Source organism: Rhipicephalus microplus, chromosome 4 (assembly GCF_043290135.1).
Source record: "Rhipicephalus microplus isolate Deutch F79 chromosome 4, USDA_Rmic, whole genome shotgun sequence".
In the NCBI taxonomy this organism is placed as follows: domain Eukaryota; kingdom Metazoa; phylum Arthropoda; class Arachnida; order Ixodida; family Ixodidae; genus Rhipicephalus; species Rhipicephalus microplus.
The window spans coordinates 171690171-171709168 of record NC_134703.1 but is presented as its reverse complement, the minus strand read 5'-3'; the positions used below and the strand labels follow the sequence as shown (position 1 = coordinate 171709168).

The 18998-nt window shown below is 39.7% G+C and overlaps 1 long non-coding RNA gene across 1 annotated transcript in view; it reads left to right on the top strand.

Annotated features, from left to right (window-relative positions):
* LOC142814686 (uncharacterized) overlaps positions 1 to 11863 on the top strand; it is a 449682-nt gene extending 437819 nt beyond the window's left edge. The window contains exon 2 of the long non-coding RNA XR_012895023.1: positions 10415 to 11863. This is a non-coding gene — a long non-coding RNA (uncharacterized LOC142814686). The remainder of the gene's footprint in view (positions 1 to 10414) is intronic.
* Positions 11864 to 18998: the final 7135 nt, after the last annotated feature.

Below are 18998 nucleotides of genomic sequence, written 5' to 3'. Positions count from 1 at the left end.
CAACTGCGGCAACATGCACGTGTATGGTGATCGATTTTTTCATATGTGCAATGTAGTGAGGAAGACGCACACGGCGCTTGCTACGTTGTTGATTAAACAAAGCCTTCAGTGCCATTTGATGGAAAGCAGCATTTTGTTTACGTTCGCGGGCGATACAATTTGTAACTTGGCTCGATTCACCTAGCCAACCGCCTAAGTGGGTTGATTAGGATACGTTCACGGTAGAGCGTTATTATGCCCCTAAACAGTGGCGTGTGCTTGTTAAAAGATATAATGTGTGTGCCTAGTGGAGAGAGAGAGGTGTTCGTGCAATCTGCATATGTACCTGCAAGACGCTTTTGCTTGTAACTAATAATGTACCGGCCAGCACCTACATTGTACGCCTGACTTTGAAGAAAACTTGCATGCACAATGTGAGATTTTGTAATCTGCCAGAGTTGCTTTTTATAAAATAATACACTGCCAGCATGTTCAAAATATGTTTCGCTGCTGTGTGGCAGGGGTGCGGTTATCACGCTGTTGTGTAGTTGCTGATGCAAGCACTTATAGTTTTGATGCGTTAATATTTTTCATCTAACTCATCAGGTGTTTGGCTGTTTCAGCACAAACAAGGCAAAGAGAGAAGGAAGACTGGTAATGACAGGACCAGTGCCGACTTTTGTTTGCAGGAGAATACCCATGTTGGTGTATTTATCGTGACAGCCTTTCTGTGTTGCTTTTTTGCCATATTTATGCAACAACACAGTTGTCAGCAATATGAGAGAGAACACTGAAATTAGCTTTTAAAGATCATGGTGACTAAATGCCTAGTAATTCACAGCACAAAGTAACAACAAAAGACATCAGTATGATCAATGTGGACGAGTACAGTCTTGCATCTAAAAAATATATTGTGCAAAATGTTGCCTAAGTAAGAAACCTCTCTATGTTTGCAAATAGTGAGACGTCACTTCGAGCGCCGTGCCAGCCATTCCCTCCCTCTGTGCAAGGGCTGGTTGGCAAGGAAGTTGTTTGTGACGTTCCTGATAGACCACTGAGATGTATGCGATTCTAAACCTGTAGCCTAATATATACATAATCTTTTGCGCAGTTACATCGCTGCATCTGACACCTACAACTTATTTGCATATTTACAATGCTCCCTTAGGACCTAACACACAAACTTGTTGTTTGCATTGTCACTTCATGAATATCGAGCGGTAAAGGTACTGAGTATATGTGAAACAAGAATCTCTGCTTATTACATGAAGACATATGAGGCCTTCGATAAAACGAGTTATACCTTTATTGGGCTTGCGTACTCGTCGTGGCGATTCATACATGCAGCTTCAGCAAATGGTATCTTCCAGCCTGGTGACCATGCAATTTTTTTCTGCACACAGCGCAAACACCGAGATGTACCCACTCGCAGATGGTCGCGTCAAGTGCATATTTACCTTGACTAAAATGTCGAATCAAGTTTTTTCATCGACCGGTCCCTGCCATGAGTGCTAATGTCTTCGCAAACAAGACACATTGTTATTGACACTGCACACACCACACACAATATTCTCAGTTGAACCAATATTCTCAATACCTTTCAATGCACACTACATGCCGCAATCAACAGTGCACATTTTTGAAGACTATGCCACTGTTCCTCGCACAGGCCACCACGTGTGTTCACTTCTTCAAGATAAACAGACAGCGTGGCAAATATTTTACCACACAGCTAGATGTTTGCTGACACATACTACAGCTAATGTCGACATTGTAACGTGAAGTGTAAGCTTTGAAAAATTAAAACTTGCCCCAAACACCGCACGACTGTACCGGGCTGAGCCACCAGCGGGAGTGTTTTTCCAGCCACACCTTTTACATGTGCCAGTGACATCATGCTGTGACGTACCTCGGTAGGGGCCTATCGCTGCATACTTTATGTGAATGAGGGTCCTGTTAGTGAAAGCAGGCATTGTTGATTTCGTAACTTGTTCATTCCTAACTGGGCCTTCAATTGCACGAGCTGTCTGACTGATATTCAGGCGAACTTTTGTGCAATAAATTATACAGTTGGCAGTCTGTGCTTGCTCCATACTGTTGTTACTGGTGTTTCTTGTTGTTACTTTGCACTGCTCATTACTGCTCACCTACAGAAACTAGCCTATCTTGCTGCTGTTTTGGAGAAGATGCTGCTGGCAAGTGCGATAGTGTTCATAACTCTAAATTCTCAAGCAAAAATTATCGTTTCATATTCAGTTAGTTGCATTCATATCAGTACATTATAAGAAATCATTGATTAAACCGTGTTCCTTCACAGAATGCTCACAACTTTTATATCAAATTGAATGGTGTTTATAAAAAACATGGGTTTTAGCTAAACTTCATGCTCTTTTCTTGAACAGCTGACAAAACGCTATTGAATGCTTACTTGCCATGAATTGGACTGTGTTTGATATACATTGCAATTCTTCACCGGACTGCCAGTACACTTCACATTGGGGGAACACTTATTAACCATGGATTGATTAATTAGGAACGGAAAGAAAGAAGCGGCAGGCCGGGATACTTGATATTGGCATTCGTTTTGCTACCCAGCGCATTATCATGCAAACTTCCTATAGAGTGGTAATGCGTCTTGCATGTGTGTCTGTAAACCAAGAACTTTGGGTGGAACTATATTTATCTTACAAATGGTTGCAGGACTGTGGAGGCTGTAGGGCTGCTTAGGAATGGTGGAATCCCTGGACATCTGTTCAACCTTGCTGCATCAGCTCCTTGGTGTTTTCACGGCATCTTTACAGATGTGTTGGGTGAGTAAAGCAAGCAGGTTTCAACACAAGGAAAAATATAATATGGCAGCACCTCTTGTGCGTGCCTTACATCCCAAGTATATCAAATATTTATCTTGCACATTGTGCCCTTAATTTTTAAAGAGACACTTCTTTTTGCTTTATTGCTTCGACAGCAATGTATTTGTGTTTGACAGCAAGTGTTCTTGAACAAATAACTGATCTCAATAATGACAAAACACCCTTCATACTTGGTCCTTAGCATAAGCTAGCACATACCTGTAGCAGATTCAATTATTCATTTTTTGCTGGGATGATAATGGGCAAGTAGCAAAGGCAAGTTCAGATTGGAGTGGTCGGTGACGTCTGTTTAGGCTCTGCCATATTGCTTTGCAACCATAGTTACTTGTAGCCACATATACAATGAAGTCACATGACGTGCATTCTAAATGAGATTACCATATCACATTTTGCTGCATCTCAATGTGTGCCAAACAAATGCAGATATCATTAGCTTGCCACTATAAAGGGATACTAAACCAACACAAGGTTGAAATTTAGTCGTGGTGTTGCAGCTGTGTATGACTCTACAATGGATGCATAGCCGTGATAAATTGTCTATATGTTGTCGCAATAGTAATGTTACACTCATTGTACGATACAAAAGAGGTCCTCGCTTATTTCGCTTTTTTTCGCAATGCTTCTTTCTTGTCTCTTCTTGCCATGTGCTCCTCCTCACTGTACAACGAGCAAGAGTAGTGGGCACACAAACACGTATTTAAAAAAATTTTGTAAGGTGAGCACTCAGAAGCTGAACACTTCCGAAAGGCTCAAAGAGGTAAAGGTATTGTTTCTAGCTACTTTTTTGGGCACCCACAGCTAGTTGTGCTGCTGCAGTTAAAAAATGAGCTAAATGTTAAAAATTAATTGGAGGTGGTTTGGCACCCATAATTGCAGTTACATACAGAACTAGGTTTCAATGCGTAAGCAAAATCTGTTTACTCTAAATCAATCCTAATGATATCTGAAATTCAGGAAATATTCACAGAAAAGCTCAGGAAAAGGCTAAGTGGTTGCCCCTTGAACGTGAAGGAGATACCCTTCTTCTAAAAGGTCAATAGACAGTCTAGTAGTCTCGATATTACATGCACTATAAAATATTCTTGTGTGGTGCTTTTCTTGCACGTTATAATGAGAGGGGTTTTTAATAGAACTGTTGTCACTTTGCCCTGCGTTGCTGAAATTGTTCACATAGTTATAATACATGAATCACTTTATGCCTTTTGATTTTATGCAAATGGTTTGCTTACCCAGTCGGTTTAACTTGATTTGGATAAAAACATAAATGCTCTAAACTTTTTTTATTATACAGCAGGTTTATTTTTAAAATACGCGACCATTGATGTGAACACAGTCGGTGGCATGCTTGATTAATCCTTCACTATCACCACTCTAACTACACCTGCTACAGTGCATAGTGTGACAAAATTAATGGTACTTAACTTTACTGGCAGCATACACTTTTATGTCTCAAAACGTGTTAAAAAGCCTGGTAAAAATGTGTGTACGTTTTTTTTTCGCTCCAACTAAATATTCTCGTCTACTCAAAGTAGTTTCCGCTCTTTTAAGGTCCTCAAACTATTAGGTGTTCAAAAGAAGTATCAATGCCATATATGCTTTCTTTGTCAGCCTACTCACCACTCTAATAATGAGAATTACCCGACAACATTACCTAGTAAAATATAGGGATGTTATAAAAAGTAATGTCAATTCAATTGTCAAAAAACGTTGCCAAGTTACGTTTTTGTTCACTTTTCTTTTCACAATTTTGTTAAAGTTATTTTTGATAACATCCCCTATAGTTTGTTTGGCATCATTTTCTGCTAGTTCTCATTATAATGTGTTCAACAAAGACAACAAACCCTTAAATTTATAGTTCTTTCCTTTACTCACGAATCTGAAACAGTGAATCTCAGTAATCTTAGCAGTGTGTGACTTGTTTTTTTTTTTATCAGTTGTGCATGTGTTCAAGTACATGCATTTAGGTGGGAGGGTGAACCATTGCCACCTCCTGTGACTAGCAGATTTTCTGAGAACTGACAGATGCATAATGCTGCCGAAGAAGTATAGGGATATTGGAAGTAATCGTAACATAATTGCAATCGTAATGTAGTCGCCAGTAGGCAAAAAAAGCTGTCCCACACTCGCCATAATGGTAACAAGCAGCGCTGACTGACTCTTCCATGTATAAATGCACATATATACCGTACAAAATGGAAGAGGGATAGCCGCCATGGTAGCTCAGTTGATAGAGCATCGGACATGTTATTCGAAGTTCGCAGGCTCGGTCCCTGTACAGGGCAGGTTATCTTTTTTTCCTTCTACTTTTCTTTCTTCGCAATTACAACACTTCTATTCTTCTTGAAGACTTTCTGGTGTAAAAAAGGTACCTTATAATCTGAAGAGGCAAACAGAATGTGCCAGTGCACGAGTTAGCTCTTGTAGTGGTTACAAGTAAGATATGTTTTGAAGAATAAATCATTCTGCCACTTGCCTAAAGAATGGCTACAGGACATGGCACTGGATGCACTTTGTTATTTTCGAATCAAGCTATTTTGTATTCTATTTTTATAAATTACATGGGATACACATGACGGTATCACACACTTTAATGCCACAAAGATTATGCAGCGAACAATGTTATAAATGCGAAATTGCATAAGGATAAGGTGAAAACTGCACCCTCAACGAGAATGTACAGGGAGCACAGGGTGCAGGCGTCAATCCTTCTGCCCGTGCTTTTCAAGTGTGAGCTGTTTTCACCTCGTTCTGACCAACTAACTAAATTGAGATGTGTTGTTATAGTGCAAGAAGATGCTCCACGGGAAACTAGGTTTGTCTCAAACTCTGTGTGTGTCTTTTAATCTATATGATGCTCGGTTCAAGAGTTAATGCAGACCAGATCGTGTAAAACAGGTCCGTGTAAAATGGACCGTGTAAATAAAATAAAATGGACCATGTAAATAAACAGGATCGTGTAAAATGTCGTTTTCGTGTGCAACTGTAGTTGTGGTTGTGCTGAATGACCTTTCTTTATATACACTACATAACAAACTTGCTCCTTTAGAGTCGAGTGCATCTTCGCATCGATTGTAAATGTTTGCATATGCGAGGCCTTAAGTTTTATAAGAAATTCCTCAGTGTGCCACGAGGAAATGTGTGTTCAGCGAAAATTTGCATATCATTATATACAACTCTTAAAGCCTCGTCTACAACTTTGTGCAGGTTGACCTTGAGCAGAAAACGAGGAGCGGCAGCAGCCCCCAGAAAAGAGCAAGCACCCTCCAAGCTCCCGAAGCTCTCTTCGACAGGAACATCATGGTCACTGTGTGGCATTGAAAACCATTGCAAGGAGTGCCTTATCAGTACACTGTGCTGCTCTTTCATCGCAGAAGACGAAGTTGACCACTCCAGAGGAACTTCACGCTGTGTATTGCGAGTGCTTCAGTGTTTTTGTTTTTGTCTAGCCAGCAGTTAAGAAATCATGTGTCAGATTCAGCCGGGATGGCTAGAGGGAGTCGGGCAGGCATGTTTGGACATTTGTCTAGCCAAGTAGTGCCAATTTTCGCACTGGTCCTGTTGGAGTTACTGCCACAATCACAGAAGCTACGTCACCTCTCTAAATGTACAGATGTGTCGGGGAAGATTAGCTGCATTAGGTTTTTCTATAACTGATAGCTGCCAACATTCTTCATTATACAGGAGTTTTGTTCCTCACTTATGGGTGTAAAGCCCTCCACAGAAAAAATGCAACACGTCTACTTCCAGAAGGCTCCAAGGTCCTACTTGTAGGTTTTTTCGGCTTGTATCATAAGCACCTCGTTTGGGTGTACATGAACATTTTATAAACATGTACAGCGAAAAATTTGGGTGGCCGGTCGTTTTGTCGTTATCATGTTCCTCGCAGTAGTCTTAAGCATGTTGTGCATTACGTTGTCAATCTGGTTCATGTGCATAGAAGACATTACGAAGTTTCAGGCTACAGTATAAAAAGCCTGGAAGCAAGCTATCAATAATTTTTTAACAGAGTTGCTTAATCTCATACATGATACATCACTAAACTTTCGTGCGTATTCATCAATGTAAGCTCGTCTTAGTGTTATCCAAAATGAAGATGTGAGTCGACAGATGGAAACATGTAGTGGGGTAATCAGGGTGAACAGTGGAAGTGCCTCAGACAGGCTGGCCGATGTTGCGATAGGAGGACCTATTTTTTAGAAGTAACCTTGTCATCCTTGGCGTGTTAGTTTAAATGGGGTCAGTAATGACATCATCTTTTGGTGTAGGCGTGTGTGCCTGTTGGAAATGTTTGTCTGAAAAAAAAAAAACCTATAACGCAGAAGAGTGCAGCCCTTGCTTCTTTTCAAGTTAGGTTGCGCTGATACAAAGTGTTCTCCTGTCGGAGGTTGGGGGTAAGAGAAGAAAAAAAAAGATAAATGATAGAAAAGAAGAAAAAAGAAGAAAGAAAAGAGGGACGCAAAGTAAAAGTAGTGCTACACTGCTCCTACTTTGCATACCCCCTTTTCTTCTTTTTTTCCCTTGTTTTCTTTTTTCACCTTTTTTGTTACATTTGCATTGTACCATCTAGTGCATGAATCATTGACACATGGCTTTGCTATAGCAAAGATGCCTATGTGGTGTTGGATTGAACAGTGCATTGTACTTCATTCAGTTAATTACAGACTGATCAGTCTTGCAATAAGTGCTTCCTGTCTATCACCACACATGTTCAAATGAAAAGTTTGTGCTTGGCTCTTAGTATGCTGGTATATAGCTTGTGTCTTGGACTACTGAAAATGAATGTTATTTTGCTGCTGTTTATGGTAATGAATTTATCCAACATGAAAATATCTTGCCTTGCGAACTTTGTCGGACCTGCCTTTCTTTTTGTTTCCTATGCAGGCATTGTATGTGAGGGAGGCAGTAACAGAGAGGTGATAGCTTGAGCTTCGGAAGAATAAATGCTGGCAGTGAAGCAATTACACATCAAACATCCCAGCCATTTTGCCAACCGTACTAAATGTGTTTTGAAAAAAAAATATTGTGCTCGGTTACTGTATTGAAAACAGCAAAATGCTAAAATATATCGCAGAGAACAAAATATTAGGCCACGTTGGTGCCTTCTGGACTTCCCAGGATGTCGTCTGGGTGTTGTTTGTAAAAAGTAAAAAGTGTGTCAAAAATACTGCCTCTTCTACACCAAATTCGGTCTAGGTATTAAGTAAAGGTAATTGTGTGTAGTGCATGAAGCTCAGTAATATTAGTACAATTTTTTTGCCACATCAAAAGCAAGGAAGCAGTTCTCTTTATATGGCAAGTTATATGATTACACTTTGTCTTAAAGTAGAAATGAATTTTTGAAGTTTTCTTATGATGGCTGTTTTCTGCATTTGATATACGACAGCTTTCGTTCCGAAGTTCTCCATGGCCCTCAATAGGAGACTTCAAAGATCATTTTCCTCATTTAAACAAAAATTGAAATGATAACACTTGCCATATAACAAGAACTGTTTATTTGCTTTCAACTTACACATAAAAGTAATTTTCAATTAGACAAACACACAGCTCAAGTTCCATTTCAATGTGGACAAAAACGATTATATAGTGATATTTGTAATCTGGACCTAACATTATTTTTTTTCGTGAAATGTAACTTCTGTGCAGTGAGTATTTGTGGCTCAAATATTCATACAAAGTGCAGTATTGCCATACAAGAAATGCAAACGATAAACAGTTTGGCTGAATTCTTCAAAGCCTATGTAGGGGAAAAATTGCACTAATGTTACTCGGCTTCAAATACTTTAAGAAGCACCTTTACTCAATATGTAGATCAAATTCGATATGGCAAGAAAAAGCGGTACTTTGAAATTTTTCTCACAAATAACACCCGCACGACATTCTGCGAAATTCTGAAGGTACCCACGTGACCACTACTTTTTTCTCTTCAAAACATTTCTGCAAATAGCTATTTTCAGAAGAGTAAATTACCATCATTTTTTAAACTATACATCTGTGATGGTCGCCAGGCAGTATGGTTTGTATGTTTGGTGTAGAATAGCCCAGTGCGAAAAACAACAAATGTCTGAGCATCCTTTGACGCTCGGGCAATTTCGAAAGCATTTGTTTGTTAGCAGCAATTCAGTTAAGCCCTTGTCTTTATGCATAGGCCCAGAAACAAAACACAATTAACCAAAGTAGTCCTAAGAGTCATGCAGTCTCGCTGTTCCAAGGCTTGTGGAGCCTAATTTAGTGCAAGCTTCACCATTTTTTAAAAATTCAGATTCAACCAACAGGTTTTGGAGGCACAGTGCATTTTCAGCTAACTTGTTTTACACCAGTTACTTTGATAAAAAGCGGGAAGTAGAGGTAAAAATACCATTTTGAAGGCATTGTAGGTAATAACAAAAAGGACTGCTTTCTTTTTTGTGTGGTGCTTTGCCTGAACGCTGTGCTTTTTGTGGTAGAGTTCATTGTCTAGTGAACATAGGCCTTAAAAACTAACATTAGCCATGTTGAGGTCGATGTCTTGGTTATAGTCATAGTAGCCATATCAAAAATATATGACTTCAAACTTAATTGTTCTTTTGAAGATGTTTTCTTGCATAATGATATTTCAGAGTCTTAGTCAATTTTGTTATAAGAAAACGTGATGTCATAATAGGGTCACTTTTTGTAGAGTCGTTCAGTTCTACCTTACCTTTTACATTCCTAATAGAGCAGTTATTTTCAATATCTGTATTTAAAATGGAATGAGCATGCTGTATGTAGTAAGGTGTAAGCACTTACAGATAGCACATGCACCCAACTTTTCTGTTGGCAGTTTATTTCTGTTATTCTTGATTTATATGTGTGGTTTCACGTCCGAAAACCACGATATGATTATGAGAGACGCCGTAGTGGAGGGCACTGAAAACTTCGACCACTTGGGGTTCTTTAACGTACACCCAAATTTGAGCACACGTGCCTACAGCATTTCTGCCTCCATCGGAAATGGAGCCGGGATTTGATACCGCGACCTGCGGGTCAGCAGCCGAATTTCTGGTACTCTTGCTCCCCTATATGTGTGCAGTTCGGTTATAGTTATCTGGCTTGCACAGATTTTTAATGGCACCTGCCTTGTCCTGCTTGCTTTCATGGCGATTTTAACCTTCATAAGTTGCATAGGTTTAACTCTCAAAATTGTTCAAGATGCCAATTTTGTGGACAAACTGTATAGTATAAAGGCAGCAGATGTACATGCACACACTATTAAATGTACATTGAGAGCTTTCACTTGCAGTTTCTAAAGTTTTACTGTGCAGGAAGCATGTAAACCATAATTTCATAAGGACGTAATAATCGATTATCTCTACCATTGAAAATCGTGACAACCTAGTTATTTTCACTGTGATAAGCATGCTGTTTTCTTTGATGTGGCAGAACTAATTTATACACTCATTCCTTCTATTATTCACATATGCATAACATGAAGGATTGTGTGCCTTACATTTTCAGTTTCATTTTGTGTGTTATATTTCTTGTGCATGTGAACTAATGTGTTAACTTGTGTCTCTGACATTATTTGTGCCAATTATTTTCATTTCCAGGTGCCTATGAAGGACACATAAGTTCTATGGCAGTGACCTTCCAAATTTACAGTGGTGCCGGAGCCTCAAGCAGCATTTCGCCAATCTCCACAAGGCGTTCAAGAGACAAACACAGCGCCACACTTTCACAGTGCTATGATTATTATTTATGTTTAAACATTTCGTTCTAAAATTGCTGTTACATTGTGTTTTGTGCCACCATCCTGTGGCTTAGGTGGAGCTCGTGAAATTACGGTGTAGTCCCCTCATTTGTGTACCATCAACACTGCATTGTCCCCATTCACAGCTGGAGCATACAGACAAATAATAAAATATATTGATTGTAGCAGGGCTGGTGTGTACAATAATGCTTCTCTATTGATAATAATAACTTTATAAGTTCTTTAGGTCTTGCATAGAACACTGCATTAATGTGTTGCAATGTAACCACCATTTAAAATCGCTAGCATGTTAATTCAATTGTTTTGTAATGTATTTTATTTGAAAGGTAATTTTGCTTCCGCATCACGACAATTAGAAAGATGCCGATGATTCAATCCCTCATTAAGTAGCTTCTTAACACATTTGTTTCTTTCAAGCCTTTGATTACTCATCAAGGCTGTTTCAGATAGCAAACATATTTCACCTTCATGCAACATATTAAGAATGAAATATCAGTATATATTTCTACACAGTACTTGCTTTTGCAAACAACGTGAATGGCCAATTGCTTTTACTCGAGATCTAGGATGTTCATTTGATCTTTGCAAGATGCAGCAGATAGATGCATGGTTTCTGCATTATGCTGATTTTCGTAAGCTGCTTATCGGGTAATTTAGCATGATATGGCACTTTCCGTAAGCTGCGGAGGTCCGCATCTTTCTGCACGATATGGCGCTTTCCGTAAGCTGCGGATGTCCGCATCTTTTCGCATGATATGGCGCTTTCCGTAAGCTGCGGATGTTCGCATCTTTCCGCATGATGCGGCTTTCCGTAGTCCAATAATTGCGTATGTACGGATCCGTATATGCGGAACGTTTCAGTAGGGATGGTAAGATGATTTGACAAACATGACTCACTAATTATCACATGAATGTCACAATTCCGTCACCTACATCGTCAAACCCTCTCCACGAGACTTGTCATCGGGCATCTTGATTATGTGCGATAATTGCTTACGTGGGGACCATGTAGCATGTTCCGGTAATTACAATTATCGACTTTTTCATAAAGCTTGAACGGCATGTCGTCTTCTCCGCTAAAAAATAACCAAAATTTCTTTTCTTCAGGGCCTCTGTAATAATATACGCTCTTCACTCTGCTTTTTTATTTTAAATTGCTGAAAAACAAACATGGTGCTTTTATCAACAAAATTACGCTGACATAATTTTGTCACATTTCGTGGAATACAGTTTTCCCAACATATAATTATACTAAGAACATGAGTCAAATAAAAATTTACCTGTGTTCTGTTCGTTTTTTGTGTGTGATAATTTCTTTTGTTTTTCTCTTTATAAAGGTTCTGTTTACAGGGGTGTAATGCCACCCCAAGAATTACTCTGGTCGCTGCGTAATACTGCGTTGCAGTGTATAATCGCACCAGGCGCGCACCACAAAAACTCATCAATGAATGAGCTGTTTGAAGCTACCTACCCATTAAAGGGGCTAAGCTACAGTTTATTATCACCACCTGCAACGTGATGAAACCGGTTTGAGCTACAATTGATTATTATCATCAACTGCAGTGTCAGCAAACGGGGCAGAGGCTTGGCTTCACATATTGCTTCGCAAAAGTGTAGTCTACAGGCTTCAAAAAATACTTCAACAAATAGTAATTTCTGGCGTAGCTGTGGCACTTCGTCACTCTACTTTCAGTGAGCGCCATTATAACAGCGCGTATAATGTCACACACACACACACACACACACACGCACGCACGCCACGCACACGCACACACACACAGACACACACATTTCTTTACTTCGCGTCAAGGTTTGGGTGTTTGTCGACCGAGAAGCACAGCATGAAAAGTGAATTAGGAGGTCATGTGAACGCTGCCTGATCACGCTGTCGCATTGGTATAGGCGAAGCTTGGGTGCCCTTTAAAGTTTATTCCTATGGATTTGCTTAATTGTTTTTTGCGTGTCTTCTATGCATCTCCTGTACGTTGCTGAGATTTATTGCTTACATTACTACAAAAACTACGGGCCTCCGTAAGACACCTTCAAATTGTCAGGCATGAAAATTGTGTGGACACAATTTTTGTGCTTGACATGAAAATTGTGTCCACACAAATGTCCACACATTTTGTGCCACAAAATTGTCACACGAAAATGAGAAAAATATATAGGACCATACATACGAGCCCGTATTTGTATCATGCGAAGTGCTGATCGATGGGCTGATTTACGAGACTTTTTTTGCAGGGGGCTCATACAGGAAACGCTGCAAGAACCTTTTCACTGTACAGTACCAAGCTGCAGAAATGTTTTGCTGATAAATTTCGCAAGAACAGCTTCAGAGATATCGCAGAGCAATTTCCACATCTCTAGTAGTTCAAAGCTTGATTATAGCAAAGCAAAGTGGGCGAGCTTGTACAGTGCCATGCTTGAATGAACGTGCTCCAAGACACATAAGATTGACAGAGAACTGTATGATACAATAGTGATTCAAGACTATCGATCGTTCTATAAATTCTACCAATACTTTAGCGGGTATCGAACTATATATCTCAAAAATACCTACTGATATTGCCATCTGTAATAAGTTGGTAGAACGATCGATGTTAAAAATCGACTGCGCAAACGCACTGCAGCGTAAACGTCATTTCCTAGTGTGCGACTAAATAGTAAAGCAGTGGGTGCAGACAGGGATGCTACGCAGGGTGGTCCGAGCTTCTTGGCAGACAAGTTTGCTACGCGCTTGCTTTACGGTGGTCATGGAATCAAGGTAGTGGGGGGCGCGTGGTAGAAGCGTTGATAAAAACGACTGCAAGAGCACGCGTGGCATGTGAAACGTATGTGGACGATTTCGGTAATTATCAAACAAACACCGCGTGTATGCACGTCAGCGCCGCCACTTAGTGAACGTTTACACAGTGGAGCAACGTCTGCGTGATTGTTGGGCTATTTTTTTGCCAACTGAACACTCTCCTCCCTAAGGCGTGTTCGTGAACGTTTGTCTTCTTTCATTCAGGTTATTTCGTTCCACCTGCAGCACAAAAATACCTATACTCTCGAAGGCAGCAAGGGAGCACACGCAGCACTCTTGTGCTGCTTGTTTCACTTTCATCAAATATTGCAGATAAGTCTGAAGACCAATTGTCACCAGGGGTGCTAGCATCGAGGCGGCCACGCGACTTCGAGACGATACGTCGTTAGCATAGTGAAATTGAGTGCGAGGCATCTTAGCCACGTGATGATGTAGTTCTTATTTCTCTGTGCGTGTGCGCACAGTCTACACAATAAACCAGATTAATCATGCCGCTCGCTGTTGTGGCTGCGTTTGCTTTGCTCTTCAGCAGGAGCAAACGCGGTTGGCGGACCCGATCACCGCTACAGGGGTGTGTCAAACTGATTGACGCGTGAGAAAGAGAGACTGAGAATTTTTAGGAAGGCAGAGAGGTTGACCTCAACTGGTTCGCTCTTGCCTGCTACTACACAGAGGGGATACAGGAAGGCGGAAAGAAAGAGGACAGACGGATGATGATGGACACAGGAGAAGGTGGTGCGTATGTAAAGTATACCCACTTAGCATACCACTCTGCAGCTTAGTATCTTTCTTCTCCAGTTCTTTTGGTAAAGTCTAAAACAGCGATTGTCGCAGTTTTTGACACTTTCTTGTCGCACATTGCTGAAAAAATGTAGCTTTTACTGAGTGGCATTCGTCTAATGCTTCCCGACGCTGAGATTGACGTGTGAACTCACATAAAACTCAATGATTCTGAGAAGGCCCTAGTTCAACACGTGACTGTCAAGTGTTTGTGCGATGAACATTATTCAGCAGCCTACTTATATAAGATATTTTGATCAGCTCGCCCTTCTGGTGCAAGGCTGGAGCAATAGAGGAGCTTGTGATCAGCTGGCTTGTTCCAGCTTTTAAACATGAAGCATTTCTTAGCGAACTTCGGCGACTTTAAGCATATCTATCTATCTATCTATCTATATATCTATCTATCTATGTGGCCACGTATGACATTTAGCTCTCCTGGCCGTGTCGCTAATGGTATTGATACCGAAATTGGTATGGCATAGCATGACAGTATGACAAACATAATGTTCTAGTTAAAACATAAAAATCATGTCATGTGTGTCATGAATATCATGATTTCCACTCATGGTCTTTCTGCTCTTGTGGTGGTTTTGTTCACAATATTTTGCAAAACTGGTATGGTATAACAAGACTGTATGACGAACATAAAGGAGAGACCATAACGTGGAAATCATGACATGCATGTCATAATATTTATGTTATCACTAGTAATGACAGCACCTCACGAAACACAAGCTAAGAAACTTCTAGTGAATGTCCAAAAAGGATAGTCCAAAGGTATTTAAGAAGTATTGTTAAAATGTAATTGAAACCTTACGAGCTCGAAATTGTCATGTAGCTGTGCTAATGACACGGTATTATACGGTCAAAAACTTCCAGCAAGAATTCTAAAGAAAACGTCTTTATAGATTTTTAAAGAACTTTTGTAAACGTTTACTGTACTTATATTATTGGAAGCCTAGTAAACTTCTTGCCAAGATTCTAAAACGACTTTTGCTAGATCTTTTAGCAACTTTTTAGACATTTATTTTTCAAGCAAACTAGCTTGTTGAGCGTTTCCCGTGGGTAATCTGTTTCCCCGTGTCATTGTTTTGCAATCGGTGCATTTAGCTGTTAAGTGCTGAGGGTGAGTAGGGACGGCAGCAGAATTTGCCATCAAATTGATTGCTGGCACTTTTCTAACAAAACAAATGGTGCACTTTTTGTTGAAAGAATGAGCTAGTGACTGCTGTCTATCATTACAATTTTCTACAGACTTTTTAACCACAACTAATTTTTGTTTCTGGTGTTGCCTGAAATGAATCATACTGCACATTCAAAAGTATATGCAAAATTTCAACAAATCTTGTTGCATACTTGTAACCATTATTGTACATAAAAATGACCACACACTTTGTCCCTTAACTTAGACGCTGATATTAACTATGAATATACAAAGCAAAAGAGATGCTTGCGAGATACTTTGTCCTGGAACCTGCACACATTCAAAAGGCACCAACTGTTTTCTTCGATATGACGTTTATCAGTGGAACGAAAATTAGCCGGCTAGCTTAGCAAACACATCATTGGCCCAGTAGCAAATGTATGAAGGTAGAAAATTTGTAACAGCCAAAAAGCACCAGTCAAAGAAGTGATTTTTTTCTCATCCAGTGAGCTGAAATTTAGAATTAGAACCATGCGTAGTCAAAATTAATGAGTTTCGCCACAAATCTTTCTTCAAAAATAAAATTGTGGGTTTGGCAACACCCCAAATTCTAATTCCATCCTAAAATACTCTCACAAAAGACACAGTGAAGTAAGGAACGCTGCAATATTCCAGAATGTCTTCTGTCAGTTATCATTAACAATGTTAAACATGGTTAGGTATCACTCTAATATATCACACTTGGTTAGATATTGGAAAAGGTAGGTATTTTTAGGTATGACAGTAGAAAATCACCTTGTTGCACTTATGGCAATAAATTCGAAAAGACAACAAACTAAGGTTACAAAAATATTAAAACAATATATTCAGTCTATATAACAGTGAAAATAAAATCATTGATCTACTAAAGCCTTATTGCAATGCAAAAAGTTCAATTCTAAGTGACTAACTGCAGATTAAACAAAACTTATACATCACATAAACCTTAGTAGGCAGCACTGATGCATTCAGAGACGTTCTTTGTGCTTGCATTAAAATTCAGCGTTAAGAACAGAAAACCGCTTTTGCAGATAAGTTGTGTCCAGTGGAAGATAACATCAGACAACAATGCTGTCAGCTGCCCAATTAACTAAGAATAACAGAATTTTGGTGCCTAGAACAAGTGTGCATGTTTGCGTAGAAAAGTTTGTGGCAGGCGTGTTTCTACACACTCCCACTTAAAAAATCTTCGAGCATGTCTTTGCTATAAGATATTCCACTCGGAAGTTAAATTGTGCTTTTCTTGATTATGCAAGTAAGGCAGTGAGGATCAGCAAAATATTACTGCCTGGTGGGACGAGAAGTCAGTGTTTGCTATCACTAGCCAGTAGTAAAAAAGTAACCATTACAATTTTTGTCTATGTCTACGACCCATGGTCAGATTATATGTGGCACCTCAGTGAGTAGTTGCTGTGTGATAGTGCTTACTGTCCTGCATGCGTAATGATGCAAGCCACAACTAAACTTTCCTGAGGGATATCTGAGCACAGGCATGCCAGAATTCTTTGGACCTATGTAGAAATGTGATGGCTAAAATTTTTAATATGTGCACGGCCGCCTGCTGCAGTCTCTAATAAGTTCATTATTGAATATCATTCAACGGCACAGCTGACAGTGATAATTATTGTCGCACATTGTGTTGCCCTGAACACTTAGCTATCTGCAAAGGTGGCGTACACAACTTACAGCACTTAGTTTTCAAAGAAAAACAAAAAGCTTACTCTTGAACATCCTGAACATGCGAACTACTTGAATACAGCAACCAGGTGGCTCAGTGAAGTTCTCTTTCCAAAGAAAATAGAAGCCATGCGCAGCTGCTGTATATTCAGTAGCCCACTTTTCCACGAGCCACCATTGATGACAGGCTGGTTCAGAAATCGTTCACTCAGATCGTGCGAGGTGCATGCATAGACTGCGATGGAAACACCAAGAAAGCAATTCAGTGACATGTGTCTCTTGGGAAATCTGAATGTTTCAGTCCACTTAAAATAATTTGGAACAATGTGTCTTAAAAGAGCAGGATGTACGCGAACTTAAGATGTTACAAGCAAAACTTTCTTGGTGTTCTTGGAGAACACAGTTGCAACCTTATGAAAGAAAATTCAATTTCCCCATTGCAGGTGTGTTAAAACGATGCTTGAATTGAGTTCGTACATAGTGCATTTGCAGCAAATTCAATGATAGCACAATACATACATGATGTTATGCACTTTCATCAAGTATTGATCGCAGGTAACTGATATTAAAACTATGAATTTGATTTCAATTACAACTTATGTAGCTTTCTTCTAGCTGCTCGCACTTAGATGATTATACCTTTAATGTCAAAAATTTGTGTTCCTAAATTGCTGCTGTGTGCTGCCAAATTATGGTCATCAGTCTCAATGATTCTGGTCGGCTAAAAAGGCAACACCCCTCACTTAAGCATCATAGGCTGTCTGATGAAAAAAAAACGTGCATATACTAAGACACGAGGCACCCATCTTGAACCACACACCATCCCAATGAAGCGTGCAAGCTCCTGCAACCATCTCCGGGAACCAGAATTTTGGAAGCTATTGACCGCGACTTAGTAATAAGAATTGATGAAACTGATTTTTAAACTTGTATAATTCCTTCAGTGCCAATAGCTGGAAAACTTGCAGTGTATATTTATTATTCTGAAATAAATACGGTGTCAAAATTTACACTTTAACAGCAATATGTGCATGACTTATGCATGCTTACCATGATTTATAACATTATCGCGAGTTTTAAGATATTCAATCTGCAATAAAATATTCAATCTGCACATACCAGAGATCCCGTTAACATCTGTAGCGCATGCCTAGAGAGTTTACTTTATCCAATATACCATTAAGCTGGTCATTATTCAGAAAATGTCGTTGGAGGTGGTGCTCTAAACTATTCCAAATCTTCGCACACGTAAAAGTATTTAGCAAAGTTTCAACACCAAGGTTGCGCGAGGTGCATAGAATATTTAATAAACTAAAACATAATACAAACATAGTGTAAACAAGCAGAGTAAAATCGATGGTGCTCGAACATGTGGACTAATGAGTGAATTAGCACTCGCACAGTAAGGTACAGCAATTCGGCCACATTCAGGCATAAAATATTCGCTCAAAAATACAGTTCAATGTAAACGAATGGTTTATTATGCATGGATTCAGGCCGCACGAGGCAACCTATGTTGCTGGTGGATACCATAAGTTCGAACTTTACTAAACCAGGTGCATGAACACTTAAGCGTAAGTGCAACTTTTGCCAGCCATACTTATGACTATGCAACACGCTGCATACGAATACGCGTCAACTTGAGTATCACGGTAATTTATAAAAACGCGTGCAGGCGTGGATGCACACACCGGCATATGTCCAGCCACCCGCAAGTAAAAAAATCTGATAGTAGTCATAAAGTATAACGACACTGTAGCTGATAAAAATAGAACGTACAGCAGATGAAACTGCCTTAGACAGGCCTACGCGCCCTAGGCATGATCAACGGCTACAGCTAACAAACTCCCCAGAAAAAATTTAACAGAAAATTCTGCATGTTAATATGCATGTTATCTGGAGATGCATATCTGCATGTTAATCTGCAGATGTCGTTGAAAGATGATAGTCTTGCGTGGGGAGAGAGCGAACAAA